We start from the raw sequence: 22,545 nt of genomic DNA on the forward strand, positions 1-22,545 counted from the left end.
TTTAGGATTACTGCATCACATTGAGGTCTATTATCCATTTAGAGTTTATTACTGTGCGTGGTGTAAGAGAATGGTCTAGTTTCATTCCTCTACACATGGCTGTCCAATTTTCCCAACACCATTTATGGAAGAGACTGTCTTTTACCCAAGGGATATCTTTTCCTGTTTTGTCAAAGATTATTTGACCATAGAGAGGAGTGTCCATATCTGGGGTCTCTACTCTGTTCCACTGGTCTATATATTTGTTTTTATGCCAGTGCCATGCTGTCTTGGTGATCACAGTTTTGTAGTAAAGCTTGAAATCAGGCAACATGATGCCTCTAGTTTTGATTTTGTTTTTCAATATTTCCTTAGAAATTCGGGGTATCTTCTGGTTCCATATAGATTTTAGGATTGTTTGCTCCAGCTCTTTGAAAAATGCTGGTGGAATTTTGATCGAAATGACATTGAACATTTAGATTACTCTAGACATTATAGACATTTAAACAATGTTTATTCTTCCTATCCAAGAGCATGGAATGGTCGTCCGTATTTTTGTGTCTTCTTCAATTCCTTTCATGAGTGTACTGTAGTTTCTCAAGTACAGATCCTTTACCTCTTCAGTTAGGATTGTTCCCAGATTTCTTATGGTTCTTGGTGTTATAGTAAATGGAATTAATAGTGTAATTTCCCTCTATGTAATATTTGTTATTGTATAAGAAAGCAACTGATTTCTGTACATTGATTTTGTATCCTGCCACATTATGGAATGCTGCACATATTCTAGTAGTTTGTGGGTGGAGTCTTTTGGGTTTCCCATGTAAAGTATTATGTCATCTACGAAGAGAGAGAGTTTGACTTCTTCATTGCCAAGCTGAATACATTTTATTTCTCTTTGTGTTCTGACTGGTGTTGCTAGGACTTCTAACACTATGTTGAATAAGAGTGATGACATTGGGCATCCTTGTCATGTTCCTGATCTCAGCGGGAAGGCTGTCAGATTTTTCCCATTGATGATGGTATTTTCTGTGGGTTTTTATGTGGGATTTTATGAAGTTGAGGAATGTTCCCTCCCTCCTATATTTTGAAGTTTTTTAATGAGGAAAGGATGTTGGATTTTGTGAAATGCTTTTTCAGCATCATTTGAGAAGACCAAGTGTTCTTATGTCTTCTCTTATTGATTTGTTCTGTCACTTTAATTGATTTGTGAATGTTGAATTACTCTTTCAACCCAGGGGTAAATCCACTTGATCCTGGTGGATAATGTTTTCAATGTACTATTGTATCCTATTACATAGGAAGTTGTAGAGAATCTTGGCATGCATATTAATCAGGGACATTGTTCTGAAATTCTCCTTTTTGGGGTGGTCTTTGCCTAGCTTGGGTTTCAGGGTAATGCTGGCTTCATAGAAAGGGTCTCAAAGTTTTATTTTTGCTTTAATTTTTTGAAACAGTTTCAGGAGAATAGGTTTTATTTCTTCTTTGAAATTTTAGTAGAATCCCCCAGGCAATCCAACAGGTCTTTGGCTCTTGTTCTTTGGGAGGTTTTTGATCACTGCTTCAATCTCCTTGCTTGATATTGGTCCATTCAGGTTGTTAATTTCTTCCTGATTCTGTTGTGGAAGTTTATAGTTTTCCAGGAATGCATCCATATCATCTAGGTTGCTTAACTTATTGGCATATAACTGTTGATAATAATTTCTGCTGATTGTTTCTATTTCCTTGGTGTTAGTTGTGATCTATCCCTTTTCATTTATAATTTTATTAATTTGGACCTTCTCTCTTTTCTTAGGATTAATTTGGACAATTGTGTATTGATCATACTGATTCTTTCAAAAGCCGGCTTCTAGTTTCATTGATGTGTTCTATGGTATCTCTAATTTCTACCTCATTGATCTCTGCTCTAATCTTGATTATTTCCCTTCTGTGTGTAGAGTTGGCTTAAATTTTTGTTGATTCTCCAGTTCTTTAAGATATATAGACAGGTGGTGTGTTCTGGATTTTGCAATATTTTTTGAGGGAGACTTGGATGGCTTTGTATTTCCCCCTTAAGATTACCTTTGCTATATCCTGTAGGTTTGTACAGAATTGTCTTCATTCTCATTGGTTTCCATGAATTGTTTTAAGTTCCTCTTTGACTTCCTGGTTGATCCAAACATTCTTAAGCAAGGTGGTCTTTAGCTTTCAGGTATTTGAATTCCTTTCAAACTTTTTCTTGTGGTTGAGCTCCAGTTTCAAAGCATTGTGATCTGAGAATATATAGGGAATAATCTCAGTCTTTTGGTATTGACTGAGCCCTGATTTGTGAACCTGTATGTGGTCTATTCTGGAGAAGGTTCCATGGGCATTTGAGAAGAATGAGTATTTTGTTGTTTTAGGGTGGAGTGTTCTGTATATACCTATAAGGTCCATCTGGTCCAATGTGTCATTCAATGCTCTTGTTTCTTTATTGATTTTCTGTTTGGATGATCTATTACTGAGAGTGGCATGTTAAAATCCCCTGCTATTACTTTATTCATATCAATATGATTCTTTATCTGGATTAACAGTTGTCTTGTGTAGTTGGCTGCTCCCACAATGGGGGCATAAATATTTACAACTGTGAGATTTTCTTGGTGGATAGGCCTTTTAAGAATGATGTAGAGTCCTTCTGTATCTCTGACTACAGTGTATAGTTTAAAATCTAATTATTATATCTGACATGAGAATCACTAACCCAGACTTCTTTGGAGGCCCATTGGCATGAAAGATGTTTCTCCATCCCTTCACTTTCAGTCTGGATGTATCCTTAGATTCAAAATGGGCCTCTTGTAGGCAACATATGGATGGGTCTTTTCATTTTATCCAGTTTGAAACTGTGTCGTTTTTTGGCCACATTTAGGCCATTCATGTTGAGGGTGACTATTTAGAGATACATTTTTATTGACATCATGTTACCTGTAAAGTCTTTGTTTCTATATATTGTCTCCATAAGTTTCTGTTCAATGACATTCTTAGGTTTTATCCCCCTTTTATAGAATCCCCTTGATATTTTTTGTACTGATGGCTTAGTGGTCACATACTCTTTTAAACCTTGCCAGTCTTGGAAGCACTTTATCTTTCCATCCATTTTGAATGTCAGTCTTGCTGGATAAATTATTCTTGGCTGCATGCTATTCTCATTTAGTGTTCTGAATATATCTTGCCAACCCTTTCTGGCTTGCCAGGTTTCTTTGGACAGTCCTGACGTTATTTTGATGGGCCTTCCTCTCTACATAAGGAATCTCTTCTTCCTAGCTGCTTTCAAGAGCTTCTTTCTAAAATTCTGATTCGTCATTTTCACTATTAGGTATCTTTGGGTCTTTTGAGATTCTATGATCTTGGGGGAAGACCTTTCTGCCTTTAGGACATAAGCACTGGTTCCATTTGACAGACTGGGAAAATTTTCATGGAGAGTTTGTTCAACTATATCCTCTAGTCTTTGTTCTTTCTCCCCCCACCCCCAGGGATTCCAATAATGCTGATGTTGGAATATTTAATTGTGTCATTTATTCCCTAATTCTGTTTGAATGGCTTCTAAGTTGTTTGTCCCAGGACTCCTCCTGATCCTTTTTCTTCATCATTTTTTCCCTCTAGATCACTAATTCTATCTTCTGCCTTGGTTACCCTAGCTTCTAGAGAATTTAGATTACATTTGAACTCATTAATAGCCTTGTAATATCTGCCCTGGTGGCTTTCACTTCTGCCTTAATCAATTCCATTTTGTTATTAAATGCTTTGTCCAACCTCAACATTGCCTGGATAATTGTTGGTCTGAATTCCTTTTCAACATACTGTTTATGCCTCTATCCAATCACTTTATTTTATTTTTTTTTAATTTTTTATTTTTTATAAACATATATTTTTATCCCCAGGGGTACAGGTCTGTGAATCACCAGGTTTACACACTTCACAGCACTCACCAAAGCACATACCCTCCCCAATGTCCATAATCCCACCCCCTTCTCCCAAACCCCCTCCCCCCCCGCACCCCTCAGTTTGTTTTGTGAGATTAAGAGTCACTTATGGTTTGTCTCCCTCCCAATCCCATCTTGTTTCATTTATTCTTCTTCTACCCACTTAAGCCTCCATGTTGTATCACCACTTCCTCATATCAGGGAGATCATATGATAGTTGTCTTTCTCTGCTTGACTTATTTCGCTAAGCATGATACGCTCTAGTTCCATCCATGTTGTTGCAAATGGCAAGATTTCATTTCTTTTGATGGCTGCATAGTATTCCATTGTGTATATATACCACATCTTCTTGATCCATTCATCTGTTGATGGACATCTAGGTTCTTTCCATAGTTTGGCTATTGTGGACATTGCTGCTATAAACATTCGGGTGCATGTGCCCCTTTGGATCACTACATTTGTATCTTTAGGGTAAATACCCAATAGTGCAATTGCTGGGTCATAGGGCAGTTCTATTTTCAACATTTTGAGGAACCTCCGTGCTGTTTTCCAGAGTGGCTGCACCAGCTTGCATTCCCACCAACAGTGTAGGAGGGTTCCCCTTTCTCCGCATCCTCGCCAGCATCTGTCATTTCCTGACTTGTTGATTTTAGCCATTCTGACTGGTGTGAGGTGATATCTCATTGTGGTTTTGATTTGTATTTCCCTGATGCCGAGTGATATGGAGCACTTTTTCATGTGTCTGTTCGCCATCTGGATGTCTTCTTTGCAGAAATGTCTGTTCATGTCCTCTGCCCATTTCTTGATTGGATTATTTGTTCTTTGGGTGTTGAGTTTGCTAAGTTCTTTATAGATTCTGGACACTAGTCCTTTATCTGATATGTCGTTTGCAAATATCTTCTCCCATTCTGTCAGTTGTCTTTTGATTTTGTTAACTGTTTCCTTTGCTGTGCAAAAGCTTTTGATCTTGATGAAATCCCAGTAGTTCATTTTTTCCCTTGCTTCCCTTGCCTTTTGCGTTGTTCCTAGGAAGATGTTGCTGCGGCAGAGGTCGAAGAGGTTGCTGCCCGTGTTCTCCTCAAGGATTTTGATGGATTCCTTTCGTACATTGAGGTCCTTCATCCATTTTGAGTCTATTTTTGTGTGTGGTGTAAGGGAATGGTCCAATTTCATTTTTCTGCATGTGGTTGTCCAATTTTCCCAGCACCATTTATTGAAAAGGCTGTCTTTTTTCCATTGGACATTCTTTCCTGCTTTGTCGAAGATTAGTTGACCATAGATTTGAGGGTCTATTTCTGGGCTCTCTATTCTGTTCCATTGATCTATGTGTCTGTTTTTGTGCCAGTATCATGCTGTCTTGATGATGACAGCTTTGTAATAGAGCCTGAAGTCCGGAATTGTGATGCCACCAACGTTGGCTTTCTTTTTCAATATCCCTTTGGCTATTCGAGGTCTTTTCTGGTTCCATATAAATTTTAGCATTATTTGTTCCATTTCTTTGAAAAAGATGGATGGTACTTTGATAGGAATTGCATTAAATGTGTAGATTGCTTTAGGTAGCATAGACATTTTCACAATATTTATTCTTCCAATCCAGGAGCATGGAACATTTTTCCATTTCTTTGTGTCTTCCTCAATTTCTTTCATGAGTACTTTATAGTTTTCTGAGTATAGATTCTGTGTCTCTTTGGTTAGGTTTATTCCTAGGTATCTTATGGTTTTGGATGCAATTGTAAATGGGATTGACTCCTTAATATCTCTTTCTTCTGTCTTGCTGTTGGTGTAGAGAAATGCAACTGATTTCTGTGCATTGATTTTATATCCTGACACTTTACTGAATTCCTGTATAAGTTCTAGCAGTTTTGGAGTGGAGTCTTTTGGGTTTTCCACATATAGTATCATATCATCTGCGAAGAGTGATAATTTGACTTCTTCTTTGCCGATTTGGATGCCTTTAATTTCCTTTTGTTGTCTGATTGCTGAGGCTAGGACCTCTAGTACGATGTTGAATAGCAGTGGTGATAATGGACATCCCTGCCGTGTTCCTGACCTTAGCGGAAAAGCTTTCAGTTTTTCTCCATTGAGAATGATATTTGCGGTGGGTTTTTCATAGATGGCTTTGATGATTTTGAGGTATGTGCCCTCTATCCCTACACTTTGAAGAGTTTTGATCAGGAAGGGATGTTGTACTTTGTCAAATGCTTTTTCAGCATCTATTGAGAGTATCATATGGTTCTTGTTCTTTCTTTTATTGATGTGTTGTATCACATTGACTGATTTGCGGATGTTGAACCAACCTTGCAGGCCTGGAATAAATCCCACTTGGTCGTGGTGAATAATCCTTTTAATGTACTGTTGAATCCTATTGGCTAGTATTTTGTTGAGTATTTTCGCATCTGTGTTCATCAAGGATATCGGTCTATAGCTCTCTTTTTTGGTGGGATCCTTGTCTGGTTTTGGGATCAAGGTGATGCTGGCCTCATAAAATGAGTTTGGAAGTTTTCCTTCCATTTCTATTTTTTGGAACAGTTTCAGGAGAATAGGAATTAGTTCTTCTTTAAATGTTTGGTAGAATTCCCCCGGGAAGCCGTCTGGCCCTGGGCTTTTGTTTGTTTGGAGATTTTTAATGACTGTTTCAATCTCCTTACTGGTTATGGGTCTGTTCAGGCTTTCTATTTCTTCCTGGCTCAGTTGTGGTAGTTTATATGTTTCTAGGAATGCATCCATTTCTTCCAGATTGTCAAATTTATTGCCGTAGAGTTGCTCATAGTATGTTCTTATAATAGTTTGTATTTCTTTGGTGTTAGTTGTGATCTCTCCTCTTTCATTCATGATTTTATTTATTTGGGTCCTTTCTCTTTTCTTTTTGATAAGTCGGGCCAGGGGTTTATCAATTTTATTAATTCTTTCAAAGAACCAGCTCCTAGTTTCGTTGATTTGTTCTATTGTTTTTTTGGTTTCTATTTCATTGATTTCTGCTCTGATCTTTATGATTTCTCTTCTCCTGCTGGGCTTAGGGTTTCTTTCTTGTTCTTTCTCCAGCTCCTTTAGGTGTAGGGTTAGGTTGTGTACCTGAGACCTTTCTTCTTTCTTGAGAAAGGCTTGTACCGCTATATATTTTCCTCTCAGGACTGCCTTTGTTGTGTCCCACAGATTTTGAACCGTTGTATTTTCATTATCATTTGTTTCCATGATTTTTTTCAATTCTTCTTTAATTTCCCGGTTGACCCATTCATTCTTTAGAAGGATACTGTTTAGTCTCCATGTATTTGGGTTCTTTCCAAACTTCCTTTTGTGGTTGAGTTCTAGCTTTAGAGCATTGTGGTCTGAAAATATGCAGGGAATGATCCCAATCTTTTGATACCGGTTGAGTCCTGATTTAGGACCGAGGATGTGATCTATTCTGGATAATGTTACATGTGCACTAGAGAAGAATGTGTATTCTGTTGCTTTGGGATGAAATATTCTGAATATATCTGTGATGTCCATCTGGTCCAGTGTGTCGTTTAAGGCCTTTATTTCCTTGCTGATCTTTTGCTTGGATGACCTGTCCATTTCAGTGAGGGGAGTGTTAAAGTCCCCTACTATTATTGTATTATTGTTGATGTGTTTCTTTGATTTTGTTATTAATTGGTTTATATAGTTGGCTGCTCCCACATTGGGGGCATAGATATTTAAAATTGTTAAATCTTCTTGTTGGACAGACCCTTTGAGTATGATATAGTGTCCTTCCTCATCTCTTATTATAGTCTTTAGCTTAAAATCTAATTGATCTGATATAAGGATTGCCACTCCTGCTTGACTCCTCCCCCCTATCCAATCACTTTAATGGAGAGGGCACAGTCTCTGAATTTTTCCTTCATTGGACATTCCTCCTCCTAGTCATTTTGATGAGAGTTGGCTAATGGGATGTGTAGCTAAATGTATCAACTGTGGTGCAGGCAAGGTGCACCCAGAACTCTTCTGAGTAATCAAGAGTCCCCACCAAAAAGAAAGAAGAAAGAAAATCAGAGTAAGAGAGAAAGAGAGAGAGAGAGGGAGAATAAAAATTAAAAGAGAAGACCAAGCTGAATGGGCCCCAAAGCTAAGATTTATAAAGATTTATAAAACAGAGAAACAAAAGACTGACAAAAGTTAATGACAAGGAAGAAAAAAAAAAAAGGAAACCAGCCAAAATGAACCCCAAGTATAAGATTTAAATACTACCAGAACAAAAACAAATACACAGAAATACAGACAGAAGAAAAAGATGGGAGTATGGTTATAAATTCTCAGTTGGGCAAGGAGGGTTATTTTGATTCTTCCTGGGTGTATCCTGCTCTTTGTTAAAAGACTTAACTTTCCTGAGATAATGGGAGATTGAATCTGGTTTATATATAGTCGTAGTATTGCCTGGGGATAGAGGATTACTTTGAAGCTTATCTCTATATGAATATTTAAAAAAAATAGAAAATCAAAAGAAAAACACAAGTATATGTGTCCAAAAAGTTCAAGTTAAAAGGTTATTATGGAATTTGTTGTATGGAACATGTCATTGTGATGGGAAATAGGTTAAAATCATATATAAAAAAAGAAAAGAACAAGAACAGTGGGAACAAATTAAAAATAAAAGTTGTATCTATGATGTAGTGATGATTTTCCTCATTGTTTTTTTCATTTTTTGTTTTGTTGTTATTGTTGTTTGGCTGGCTTTCTGGGGGAGGGTCCTGACACATAGTTTTTTCCAGGCAGTCTTGCTAGAATTGAGTCCTCCTGCCCCCATCAAGGGGCTGGGTTCTGAGGAAACCGGTTTTTCAAGTATTTGTTCTCTGGAGGTTTTATTTTTATTTTTTCTCCCCTTGGCAACTTTTGGCAGTTCTTTGCAGGTTTAGAGGAAAGGAAAGTGCAGGCAGACCTCCATCTCAGACAGAAGCCTCACTCTGTTGCCCTTTGGGTGCTCCAGAGTGTATAAACTCCCTCTCTGCGCTGGTAGAGAATCTCCCTAGTTACCGTCTAAGGGGTCGAGCTCCTGCTTGTACCCTGTTGTTACCAAAACCATGAGAAGTACTAGTCCAGAGAACTGGCTTCCAGTGACTGCTTCCCCCTCAATTGTCTGGGCAGGTCCAGACTGCTGGAGAGATCCCAACCGGAGATAGCACACTGAGATTTTCCCATTAGCCAGGGCTGGGAGTTTCAGACTTTCATCCTAGAGAGCACTGGATAGTGCCTGCACAGACCTTTCTCAGGGGAGCGTATGGAGTGCAACTCAGACCCTGGCCTTGCAGCAGGTGGGCAGAGTGCAAAAGACTGTGCTTCTAGAGTGCACCGGTGGTATCCACACAGACTCTTTCATGCACACTGCCACCCAGAGGCTTTCACGTGGGCTGGTGGCTCAAGGACCAAAGCCTGACTTCTTTCTCATACTCTTTCTGGCTCAGCGCTAGCAGTGGTCATCCTAGGTCTGTGAGCTTAAGACTCTGTCCTTACCTCCCAAATCCACCAGTTTCCCCTTAAGATCTTTTGCTCTTTTTGAGTGCTTTCAACCAGACTCCAAGTTAATGCTGGTCCCAATTACAGGCACTCTTGTATTGCAGTATTACTTTCCAATGGATCACTTTTTGTGGCTCACTCCCCCTTTTATCTTCCAATATCAGTCCAATGTTCCCACTCCATTTTCCCTACCCACTGGTGTCTTCTGCCCTCATAAAGATATAGTATATATCTTATTATACTTATTAATATATACTAATATGCTTATTAGTATATAATTCTAATCTAAGGCTGATTTCATGGGTGATCAGAGTTCTTTCGTAGATAATCAGCTCACTTTAGGGGACCAGTTGAAATAGCACCTCCTACTTTTACACCATCTTGTCTCCTTCACTTTTAAAAAAAATATTTTTATTTATTTATTTGACAGAGATTGCAAGTAGGCAGAGAAAGCAGGCAAAGAGAGGAGGAAACAGGCTCCTCACTTAGTGGAAAGCCCAATGAGGGACTTGATTCCAGGACTCCAGGATCATGACCTGAGACGAAGGCAGAGGCTTTAACCCATTGAGACACCATGTACCCCTAAAATTAGCTTTTTATACATTTAAGACCATTTAAATGTATAGTTCAGTGACATTAAAGATATTCACAATGTTGTTCAACCATTACCACTATTATCCTCAGAATTGTCTTCTTCAGCTGAAACTCTGCACACATTAAATAACTTCTCAATTTCCCCTCCCTTTCTTACCCCTGGACCCTATCACAATTCGACTTTAATATCTGAGTTCATCTACACTAAGTACCTCATATAAGTGAAATCAGATAGTATTTGTATTTTTGTGATTGACTTATTTCACTTGGCTTGATGTCCCAAACTTCATACATGTTGGAGCATATTGCATATTTTTCTCAGGACAAATAGTTTTCTATTTTATATATGCCACAGTTTATATATCCATTAATTCATTGATGCATGACCAGATTAAATGCACCTTCTACTTATTGTGAATAATGCTGATAAAAATATGTGTATACACAGGCATCCTGTACTTTCTAAAACTTCACATCTGTCATTTTGCTTTTATAAAAACAAACAAACAAACAAACAGACAAAAAAAACCCTGCACTAGTGTAGTATACTATACTATACTAGTATACTACACTAGTATCCATTTTTGCTAACTAGAAGAAATCTGAAGAGAATTTTTGCCTTTACAAAAAAATTCATTACTATATGCATATAGATAATTCATAAAAATGAAATGGCATAGCAAACTCTCAGAAAGTGGGAGATAGTCTTTTTTTTGTCATTTTACTTATTAAAGGTCCCATATGAATGTTCTATATTTCATGGGGAAACCTGAACTTTGAGTGCCTGTTTTCCTCCTTTCTTTTTTTAAAATTTAATTTTATTTTTTCAGTGTTCCAAGATTCAGTGTTTACGTATCCTAACCAGGGCTCCATGCAATACATGCCTTCCTTAATACCCACAATCAGGCTCACTTATCACCCCACTCCTTTCCCCTCCAGAACCCTCAGTTTCTCAGAATCCATAGTCTCTCATTTTTTCTCTCCCCCCTCCGATTTACTCCATTCACTTTCCTTTCCTTCTCCTAATATTCTCCATGTTATTCCCTATGTTCCCCAACTAACTGAAACCATATGATAATCGAATTTTTCTGATTGACTTATTTCACTCTGCATAATCTCCTCCAGTCCTGTCCATGCTGATACAAAAGATGGCTATTCATCTTTCCTGATGGCTGAATAATGTTTCATTGTATATATGATTCACATCTTCTTTATCCATTCCTCTGTTGAAGTGCATCTCAGCTCTTTCCACAGTTTGATGATTATGGAAATTGCTGCTATGAACATTGAGGTGCAGATGCCCCTTAAGATTACCACATTTGTAGGAGTGCATTTCTTAGATCATAAGGTAATTCTATTTTGAGGAACCTCCGTCCAGTTTTCCAGAGTCACTATACCAGCTAACATCCCCACCAGCAGTATAAGAGGGTTCCCCATTCTCTACATACTCACCAACATCTGTTATTTTTTGACTTGTTAATTTTAACCATTCTGTCTGGTGTGAGAAAATAGCTCACTATAGTTTTTTTTATTTTTGTTTCCCTGAGACCAAGTGATATTGAACATTTCTTCATGTGTTTGTTGGCCACTTGTATATCTTCTTTGAAGAAATATCTGTTCGTGTACTCTGCTTATTTTTGGCCTGAATTATCTGCTTTTTGGGTGTTGAGGTCAAAGAGCTTGCTGCCTGTGTGCTCCTTTAGAATTATGATGGATTCCTATCTGACCTTTACATAATTCATTCATTTTGAGCCCATTTTTTGGTATGGTGTAAGAAGATGGTCCAATTTTACACTACTGGGTATAGCTGTCCAATTTTCCCAACACCATGTGTTGAAGAGACTCTCTTTCTTTTCCATTAGATGTTCTTACTGCTTTGTCAAAAATTAGTTGACCATTGAATTGAGGGTCTATTTCTGGGTTCCTTATTCTTTTTGATTGATCTGTGTCTCTGATACTGTTTTGATCATTAGAGTTTTGTAATACATCTCAATGTCCAGAAGGAGATGCTACCATCTCTAGTTTTCTTTTTCAACTTTTCCATTGGATATTTGGGATCTTCTCTTGTTCCATACAAATTTCAGGATTATTTATTCCAGCTTTGAGAAAAATATTGATAGTATTTAGATATGGATTTCTTTGAATGTATAGATTGCTCAGGGGAGTATAGGTATTTTAACACTATTTGTTCTTACACTCCATGAGCAGGGAAATGGCTTCTAATTCTTTGTATCGACCTCATTCTCTCATAAGTTTTCTGAAGTTTTCAGAGAACAACTTTTTTTTTTTTTTAACCTCTTCACTGAGGCTTCCTCCTAGGTATCTTATGGCTTGGTTTGCAATTGGGAATGGAAGCAATTCCTTGATGACTCTCTGGGCTGCTTCACAGAACACAAGTTCTGTGAGTTGCTGTGATTCCTGGATAGAGCTGAATTCCTGTAGCCATTCTGGCACATTTTATTTTGTTTTCATTCTTATGATTATTGTTGAGTCTTTTCAGTATTCTATGTAGACTCTCATGATGTCTGCCAGGAGTGATCATGTGATTTCCTCTTTGCCATCTTGGATACCTTTGATTTCATTTAGTAGTCAGATGTCAGAAGCTATGACATTGGGGACTAGGCAGAACAAGAATGGTGAGAGTGGGCATCTCGTCATCATGGTCCTGCCCTTTTCCTCTGGGGGAACGCTCTTTTTGGTGTCCTGTTGAGAGGATATTAGCTGTGGGACTTTCATTTGTGGCCTTCAAGACATTGAGGTGGGTGCCCCCTACCCTTACATGGTTGAGGGTTTTATGCAACATTTGGTCAAATGCTTTTTCTGCTTTTCTTGAGAGGACCATGCAGTGCTTCTTCCTTTCAGGAATGGCTTAAACCCCATGGATAGATTTGTGGATGTTGAGCTATCCCTTCAGGCCAAGAATACATCTCTCTTAGTTATGGTGAAGCCTCCGATTATTCAGGATCTGAGGATGTAGTATCTCACTGAGCATTTCTGCATCCCTCTGAATCAGGGTTAGTGCCTATAATACTCCTTCCATGGACAGTGGTTGGGTGGGAGACCTTGGATTACTGTTTAAGTTCTTTGCTGGTTATGGGTTTGCTCAGGTTCAGTCTTTCTTCATGCTCCCATTGTGGGTGTTTGTATATTTCTAGGAATTATGTCTCTTTCCTCCTGATTGCTTAGTTGGAGGGCATATAATTGCTCCCCATCTTCTCTTTGAATAGGGTTTCTGAGTGTTGGTGGTGAGATATTCTCTTTCATTCAGGAGCAGATTAATAGGAGTCCTAAGTCTGTTCTCACTGAGAAGCCTTCTAGGGCTTTACTATCTGTTTCATTCACTTAGAGCAACAGCTTGTCCTTTCGTGAATCTGTGTTCATAGTTTTGGGGGTTGCTTTTCATCCCATGGCTTTAGTATTCACTCCTGATGAGTTTTAATCTCTTGCTGGGTTTAGGCATTCCTTGCTGTTGTTTTTGCAACACCTGTAGGTGTAAGATCAGGCTGTGTCTTGGAGACTTTTCTTGCTTCTTGAAGAAGGCCTGCATGGCTATATACTTCCTTCCAGTGCCTTGGTTGCATTCCAAAGGTCACAAACTTCCCCTCCAATTTCCTCCAATTACCTTCTGGTGCCTTAGTCCTTCAGAATCTATGGCCCTGGTCTCTACTGTATGGGGATGTTTTCCTCTCTTAAAGGCTTTTATCACTGGTAGGTGGGATTAATATGGCATCACGGCCCTGAACAGCCCTGGAGCTGAAATTTCACACCCCACCCACTTCAGTGATCTCTCATGGGAGCACAATCAATCATTCTTGTGTCCCCAGTTTCTAACAGAACTCTGTTGACACTGCATATGTCTAAGCAGATTTTTACCTCAGGGTCATGACTAAGTTTCAAAAGTTAAAATTTTAGGAACTACTATGGGGCAGATTAATGATGTTTTTCAAATTACTAAAATAGGAAATGAAAAGAGGACTCAATGAATATCAGAAAAAAAGAGGCAATATAACAATGCAACAAAAAAAGAGTAATTATAGGACAATGCTATGGAAATTACACACATAGTGTTTGTAAAAAGACAATTCTTGTTCATTTGAGCTCTTTTGATTTTTTTTAAATGAATCAACCACCATTAATTACCTCTTATTATTGCATTCATTGAATCCCATAAGTTTGGCACTTATAGTTTTTTTTTCTTTTTAATTATAAGCTTTTATTCATTTTTAAATTATGCTCATTTGGCCAACACATAGTACATAATTAGTTTGTTTTATATTTATTTTTTATTTATTTTCAGCATAACAGTATTTATTATTACTATTATTATTTTATTATTTTATTTTATTTTATTTTTATTAAATTAAATTTATTTATTTTCAGCATAACAGTATTCATTATTTTTGCACCACACCCAGTGCTCCATGCAATCTGTGCCCTCTATAATACCCATCACCTGGTACCCCAACCTCCCACCCCCCCGCCACTTCATTCCCCTCAGATTGTTTTTCAGAGTCCATAGTCTCTCATGGTTCACCTCCCCTTCCAATTTTCCCCAAATCCCTTCTCCTCTCCAACTCCCCATGTACTCCATGATATTTGTTATGCGCCACAAGTAAGTGAAACCATATGATAATTGACTCTCTCTGCTTGACTTATTTCACTCAGCATAATCTTTTCCAGTCCCATCCATGTTGCTACAAAAGTTGGATATTCATCCTTTCTGATGGAGGCATAATACTCCATAGTGTATATGGACCACATTTTCCTTATCCATTCGTCTGTTGAAGGGCAGAAAGATTCCCTTCTTTTTTTTTTTTTTAATAAACATATATTTTTATCCCCAGGGGTACAGGTCTGTGAATCACCAGGTTTACACACTTCACAGCACTCACCAAAGCACATACCCTCCCCTGTGTCCATAATCCCACCCCCCTTCTCACATTACCCCTCCCCCCAGGAACCCTCAGTTTGTTTTGTGAGATTAAGAGTCACTTATGGTTTGTCTCCCTCCCATCCCATCTTGTTTCATTTATTCTTCTCCTACTCACTTAAGCCCCCATGTTGCATCACCACTTCCTCATATCAGGGAGCACTACTGGGTATTTACCCTAAAGATACAAACATAGTGATCCAAAGGGGCACGTCCACCCGAATGTTTATAGCAGAAATGTCCACAATAGCCAAACTGTGGAAAGAACCTAGATGTCATCAACAGATGAATGGATCAAGAAGATGTGGTATATATACACAATGGAATACTATGTAGCCATCAAAAGAAATGAAATCTTGCCATTTGCGACAACATGGATGGAACTAGAGCGTATCATGCTTAGCAAAATAAGTCAAGCAGAGAAAGACAACTATCATATGATCTCCCTGATATTATTATTATTATTTTTAGTGTTCATTAGGGAGTTGGGGGAAATATGAAGGGGAGGTGAACCATGAGGGACTATGGACTTTGAAAAACACCATTAGGGTTTTTAAAAGATTTTATTTATTAATTTGACACAAAGAGTGATCACAAGTAGGCAGAGAGGCAGGTAGATAGAGGGGGAAGCAGGCTTCCTGCTGAGCAGAAAGCCCAATGTGGAGCTTGATCCAAAGACCCTGGGATTATGACCTGAGCCAAAGGCAGACGCTTTAACCCACTGAGACACCCAGGAGCCCCATCATTAGGTTTTGATGTGGTGTTCAGTGATTCATTAATGGCGTATAACACCGAGTGTTTATCACCACGCATGCCCTGCTTAAAATCCATCACAGGTTACTCCATCCTCACACTGCCACTACTGTAAACCCCCAGTTTGTTTCCTGGGGTCCAGAGTCACTCAGGGTTTGTCTCCTCTCTTATTTCTTCCCATTCATTTTTCTCTTCCTTCCACTGTGGTACTCCGCCCTTATATTCCAAATAAAAATAAAACCATATGATAATTATCTCTCTATGCTTGACATTTCAAGCATAGGATATTCCATCCATGTCAATGCAAATGGTAGGTATTCATCCTTTCTGATGGGTGAATAATATTGCATTGTATAGGGGGGACAAGATGGCGGGGAAGTAGGAGGAGGCACCTTTTCAACTTGTACCCCAAAGTGAACTGATTATCTACCAAAGAACTCCAATCACCTATGAAATCACCCTGAGATCAGAATTATACAGAATTATCTCTATAGGGGGAGAAGACGCCAGTGAGCAGGTAAAGTGGACTGGGAACAGTGGACTGATATTGGAAGATAAACAAAAGGGGGAGGGAGCCACCAGAGGAGACCAGTTGGAAAGTAATACCCCAATACGAGTGAGAGTGCCCTGCGTCTGGGGACCAGCATTAACTTGGAGACTGGTTGAAATCACTCCAAAAGAGCAAAGGATCTTGGGGGGAAATTGTGGGAATCAGATGGCTAGGGAAAGGGGCTTAAGTCCCCAGTCCCAGGACAGCCGCCCCTGGTGCTGAGGCAGAGAGAGTGTGGCAGAGAAACCAGCTCTTAGTCCCTAAGCCACCAGCAAGCCCAAGAACGCGTGGGGTCCGTTTCTTGAAGCCACACTGGGCCACAGAATGTGAGAGCCCTGCTATAGAGCCTGAGATACTCCCCTGAGAGAGGTATAAAGGCTCAGCCTGTGCTCTTTGATAAGCGCCATTGTTTCAGAGCCTGAACCAAACTCTCACCCCAGAGAGGTGCGCAAAGGCCCAGCCTAGTGCTCTTGGACCTGTGCCCCATTCTCAGAGCCTGAGACATGCGTGTGAACCTCAGCCTCCCCTGAAATTGGTGCACCCAAGTTGGGCTCTCTTAGACCAAGAAAGACCAGGCACTCCCAGCCCGGGCCAGCAGGAAAAACCTCAGTGTGAGAACGCTGCTTGGAACCTCTCTAGGGGTCTAGAGGTGCCCAAAGCCCCTGCTGCTGTGGTTTGGGGTACAAGAAAAGATCCTGCATCCCCAGGGACCACGACTTGGAACCTGCTCTGCCAGTGGCCAAGGGGGAACTTATTTGGGCTCTGCAACCAGACTGAGGCTTCTCTCTGAGAGGGAGATCAGGGTGCAGTTTGTTTTCCTCTAAAACTACAAAAACCATCAAAAGCGGTCAAAGTGAGTAAAAAACAGTAAACAAACATAAAAACCACCATAGAATAAAAGCCTGAAAACAAACAAACAAACAAACAAACCAGTTTACTCAGAGCCCACCCCCTTGAGGGGGGGTGGAGGATTTAAGTCAGGGAACATCATTGACTGAAAACCCATGTGGCAGGCCCCTCCCCCAGAAAACAAACCAAGACAGAAAAAAAAAAAAAAAGAGAGAGAGAGAGAGAGAGAGAGAAAGACTACAAAAAAAAAACAACCACTACTTCATAGGAAAACTTTATTTTTCATTCATTCCGACTATTCTGGTTCACTTTTTAAATATATATAGGTAATTTTTTAACCTAATAACCACCACAGCCAGCTATCCAGTACATAAAAATCCATAATAACCTTCTAATCTGAACTTTTGATACATACACCTATGTTTTCTTTTGCATTTCTATTTTCTGAATTCCTTCTTTTTTTAAAAATTTAGTTTAGTCTAGTTTATTCCTTTTTATTTTTATCTTCTAATATTCATATAGAGTTAAACTTCAAAGTAATCCCCTTTCACCAATCAATACTACACCTATAGGTAAACTAATTTTTAATCCTCTTTATCTTAGGAAAGTTGAGGCCTTTAACAAAGATATCAAGATACATCCAGGAAGAATCAAAACAACCTTCCTCACACACACTGAGAATTTATAACCACTCTCCCATCTTTTTCTTCCAAGAGAGTTTCAGTGTTTTTGTGTTTTCCCTGATAGTATATAAATCTTACACTTCTTACACTTGGGGTTCTTTTTGATGAGGTGTATATATATATATATATATATATATATATATATATATATATATATATATATATATATATATTTCTCCTGTCATATATTTTAGCAGTATTTTTGTTTGTCTCTTTTTGTTTGACTATGTCATAAATATTTCCTTGGGGACCATTTGGGCTAAACCTTCTCTTTCTTCTTCCCTTTCTTTCCTGTCTCTTGCTCCACTTCTTTTTCTTTTCTTTTGTCTCTCATTTGGGTTGGGAATCCTGGAGGACTCAGAAGTGTTCCAGGGTGCACCTTGACTGCACCACAGTTAATACATCCAGCTACATCTGTTCAGTCATCTCCCAACAAAATGACTAGGAGGAGGAATGCCCAACAGAAGAAAAATACAGAGGATGGAATTTCTGTAACAGAGCTAACGGATATCAACATAGACAATATGTCGGAAAGAGAATTCAGGCTAACAATTATCCAGGCAATAGCTAGGTTGGAGAAAGCCATGGATGACCAAACAGAATTTATTAGGGCCAAGCTGAAAGCGAATAGACAGGATGTGCACAATGTTAGGGTGGAGCTTAAACCTAGCAGGGAGGAGGTTCACAATGTTCTCAATGAGTTCCAATATAATCTAAACTCTCTCAAAGCTAGGGTAACTGAGACAGAAGATAGAATTAGTGATCTGGAGGACAAACAGATGAAAAGAAAGGATCAGGAGGAATTCTGGAATAAACAGCTTAGAAACCACGAAAAGAGAATCAGGGAAATAAATTACCCCATGAAGCATTCCAATATCAGAATTATTGGAATCCCTGAAGGGGAGGAGAAAGAAAGACGTCTAGAAGATATAGTGGAACAAGTTCTGCATGAAATTTTTCCCAATCTCATGAATGAAACCAGCATTCACGTGCTAGAGGCTGAACGGCCTCCACCCAAGATTGTCCATTCCAAAAAACATCATGACAACTGATAGTCAAAGTGAGGAATTATAATTGTAGGTATAATCTCTTGAAAGCTGCTAGGGCAAAGAGGCTCCTTACTTACAGAGGAAAGGCCATCAGAATAACATCAGACCTGTCCACAGAGACCTGGCAAGCCAGAGGAGGCTGGAAAGCTATATTTAGACACTAAATGAGAAGAACATGCAGCCAAGAATACTTTATCCAGCAAGACTGACATTCAAAATGGATGGAGAGAGAAAGAATTTTCAAGACCAGCAAGGCTTAAAAGACTGTGCAACCAACAAGCCAACACTGCAGGAAACATTAAGGGGGGTTCTATAAAAGAGGAAAATCCTAAGAATAGCATTGAACATAAATATAGAGACAATCTACAGAAATACTTCAAAGGTGACTCGATGTCAATAAAAACATATCTATCAATAATCACTCTCAATGTGAATGGCCTAAATGCGCCTATAAAATGACACAGAGTTGCAGATTGGATAAAACGGCAGGACCCATCCATATGTTGTCTACAAGAGACACATTTTGAACCTAAAGATAAACCCAGACAAAGTGAAGGGTTGGAGAAGCATTTTTCATGCCAATGGGCCTCAAAAGAAGGCCGGGATAGCGATTCTCATATCAGATAAATTAGGTTTTAAACTAAGACTGTAGTCAGAGATACAAAACGACACTACATCATCCTTAAAGGGACTATCCACCAATATGATCTAACAATTGTAAATATCTATGCCCCCAATATGGGAGCAGCCAATTACTTAAGAAAACTGTTAATCAAGATATAGAGTCATATTGATATGAATACACTAATCATAAGAGATATTAACACGCCCCTCTCAGAAATAGATAGATCATTGAAGCAGATAATCAATAAAGAAACAAGAGCATTGAATGACACATTGAAACAGATGGACCTCATAGATATATATGGAACATTCCACCCTAAAACAACAGAATACTCATTCTTCTCAAGGGCACATGGAACCTTCTAAAGAAGAGACCACTTTCTGGGTCACAAATCAGGACTCAACTGATACCAAGAGACTGAGATTATTCCCTGTACATTCTCAGATCACAATGCTTTGAAACTGGAGCTCAATCACAAGGAAAAGTTCAGATGGAACTCAAACACCTGGAAGCTAAAGACCACCTTGCTTAAGAATGCTTGGATCAACCAAGAGATCAAAGAACTGAAATAATTCATGGAACCAATGAGAATAAAGACACTTTGGTCCAAAACCTATGGGATACAGCAAAGACGGACCTAAGGGGGAAATATATAGCCATCCAAGAATCCCTCAAAATAATTGAATAATCCAGAACAGAGCAGCTTCTCTACACCTTAAAAACAGGAGAATCAACAACAAATCAAACCAACTCCACACATAAGAAGGGAAATCATCAAGATTAGAGCTGAGATCAATGAGGTAGAAACCAGAGATACAGTAGAACGTATCAATGAAACTAGAAGCTGGTTATTTTTGGAAAGAATCAATAAGATCGATAGCCACTGGCCACACTAATCCAAAAGAAATGAGATAAAGCCCAAATTCATAAAATTATGAATGAAAATGGAGAGATCACAACTAACATCAAGGAAGTAGAAACAATCATCAGAAGTTATTATCAACAGTTATATGCCAATAAACTTAGCAACCTAGATGAAATGGATGCATTCCTGGAAATCTATAAACTCCCAAAATTGAACCAGGAAGAAATCGACAACCTTAAAAGACCGATATTTAGTAATGAGATTGAATCAGTGATCAAAAACCTCCCCCAAAACAAGAGGCCAGGACCTGACGGATTCCCTGGGGAATGCTACCAAACTTTCAAAGAAGAAATAACACCTATTCTCCTGAAGCTGTTTCAAAAAATTGAAGCAGAAGGAAAACTTCCACATCTGTCTATGAAGCCAGCATTACCCTGACCCCCAAACCAGGCAAAGACCCTACCAAAAAGGAGAATTTCAGACCAATATCACTGATAAATATGGATGCTAAGATTCTCAACAAGATCTTGGCAAACAGGATAAAAAGATTATCCACCATGACCGGGTAGGATTCATCCCTGGGCTACAAGGATGGTTCAATATTTGCAAATCATCAATATGCTAGAACAAATTAATATTAGAAGAGAGAAGAACCACATGGTCCTCTCAATTGATGCAGAATAAGCATCTGACAAAACCCAGCATCCATTCCTGATTAAAACGCTTCAAAGTATAGGGATGGAGGGAACATTCCTGAACTTCATCAAATCTATCTATGAAAGACCCCAGTAAATATCATGCTCAATGGGAAAAAGCTTGCAGCCTTCCCATTGAGATCAGGAACACGACAAGGATGCCCACTCTCACCACTCTTGTTCAACATAGTATTATAAGTCCTAGCAACAGCAATCAGACAACACAGAGAAATGAAAGGTATCTAAATTGGCAATGAAGAAGTCAAACTCTCTCTCTTTGCAGATGATGTGATTCTTTATACAGAAAACCCAAAAGACTCCACCCCACACTACTAGAACTCATACAGAAATTCAGCAACATGGCAGGATACAAAGTCAATGTGCAGAAATCAGTGGCTTTCTTATACACTAACAATGAAAATACAGAAAGGGAAATTAGATAATTGATTCCATTTACTCTAGCACCAAGAACCATAAGATACCTGGGTACAAACCTAACCAAAAGTGAAGAGATAAAGGATCTGTACTCGAGAAACTATAGAACACTCATGAAAGAAATTGAAGAAGACACAAAAAGATGGAAGACCATTCCATGCTCTTGGATTGGAAGAATAAACATTGTTAAAATGTCTACACTGCCTAGAGCAATCTATACTTTTAATGCCATCCAAATTAAAATTCCAACAGTATTCTTCAAGAGCTTGAGCAAGTAATCCAGAAATTTGTATGGAATCAGAAGAGACCCCAAATCCCTAAGCAAATGTTGAAAAACAAAAATAAAACTGGGGACATCATGCTACCTCATTTCAAGCTTTACTCCAAAGCTGTGATCACCAAGACAGCATGGTACTGGCATAAAAACAGACACATAGACCAGTGGAACAGAGTAGAGAGCCCAGATATGGACCCTCAACTCTATGGTCAATTAATCTTCAGCAAAACAGGTAAAAATATACAGTGGAAAAAAGACAGTCTCTTCAATAAATGGTGCTAGTAAATCTGGACAGCTATATATAGAAGAATGAAACTCGACGATTCCCGTACACCATACTCAAAGATAAACTCAAAATGAGTAAAATACCTCAACATGAGACAGGGATCCATCTGAATCCTAGAGGAGAACATAGGTAGTATCCTCTTTGAAATCAGCCACAGAAACTTCTTTCAAGATATGTCTCCAAAAGCAAAGGAAACAAAAATCAACTTTTGGGACTTCATCAAAATCAAAAGCTTCTGTGCAGCAAAGGATACAGTAAAAAAATAAAATAAAATAAAATAAAAAACAAACAAACAGGAAACCCACGGAAAGAGAGAAGATATTTGCAAATGACAGTACAGACTAAAGGTTGATATCTAGGATCTATAAAGAACTCCTCAAACTCAACACACACAAAATAGGCAATCATATAAAAAATGGGCAGAAGATATGAACAGATACTTATTCAATGAAGACATGCAAATGGCTATTACCACACATGAAAAAATGTTCATCATCACTAGCCCTCAGGGACATTCAAATTAAAACCACATTGAGAGATCACCTTACACCAGTTAGAATGGCCAAAATTA

The sequence above is a fragment of the Mustela lutreola genome, chromosome Y, assembly GCF_030435805.1.
Source record: "Mustela lutreola isolate mMusLut2 chromosome Y, mMusLut2.pri, whole genome shotgun sequence".
Lineage (NCBI taxonomy): Eukaryota > Metazoa > Chordata > Mammalia > Carnivora > Mustelidae > Mustela > Mustela lutreola.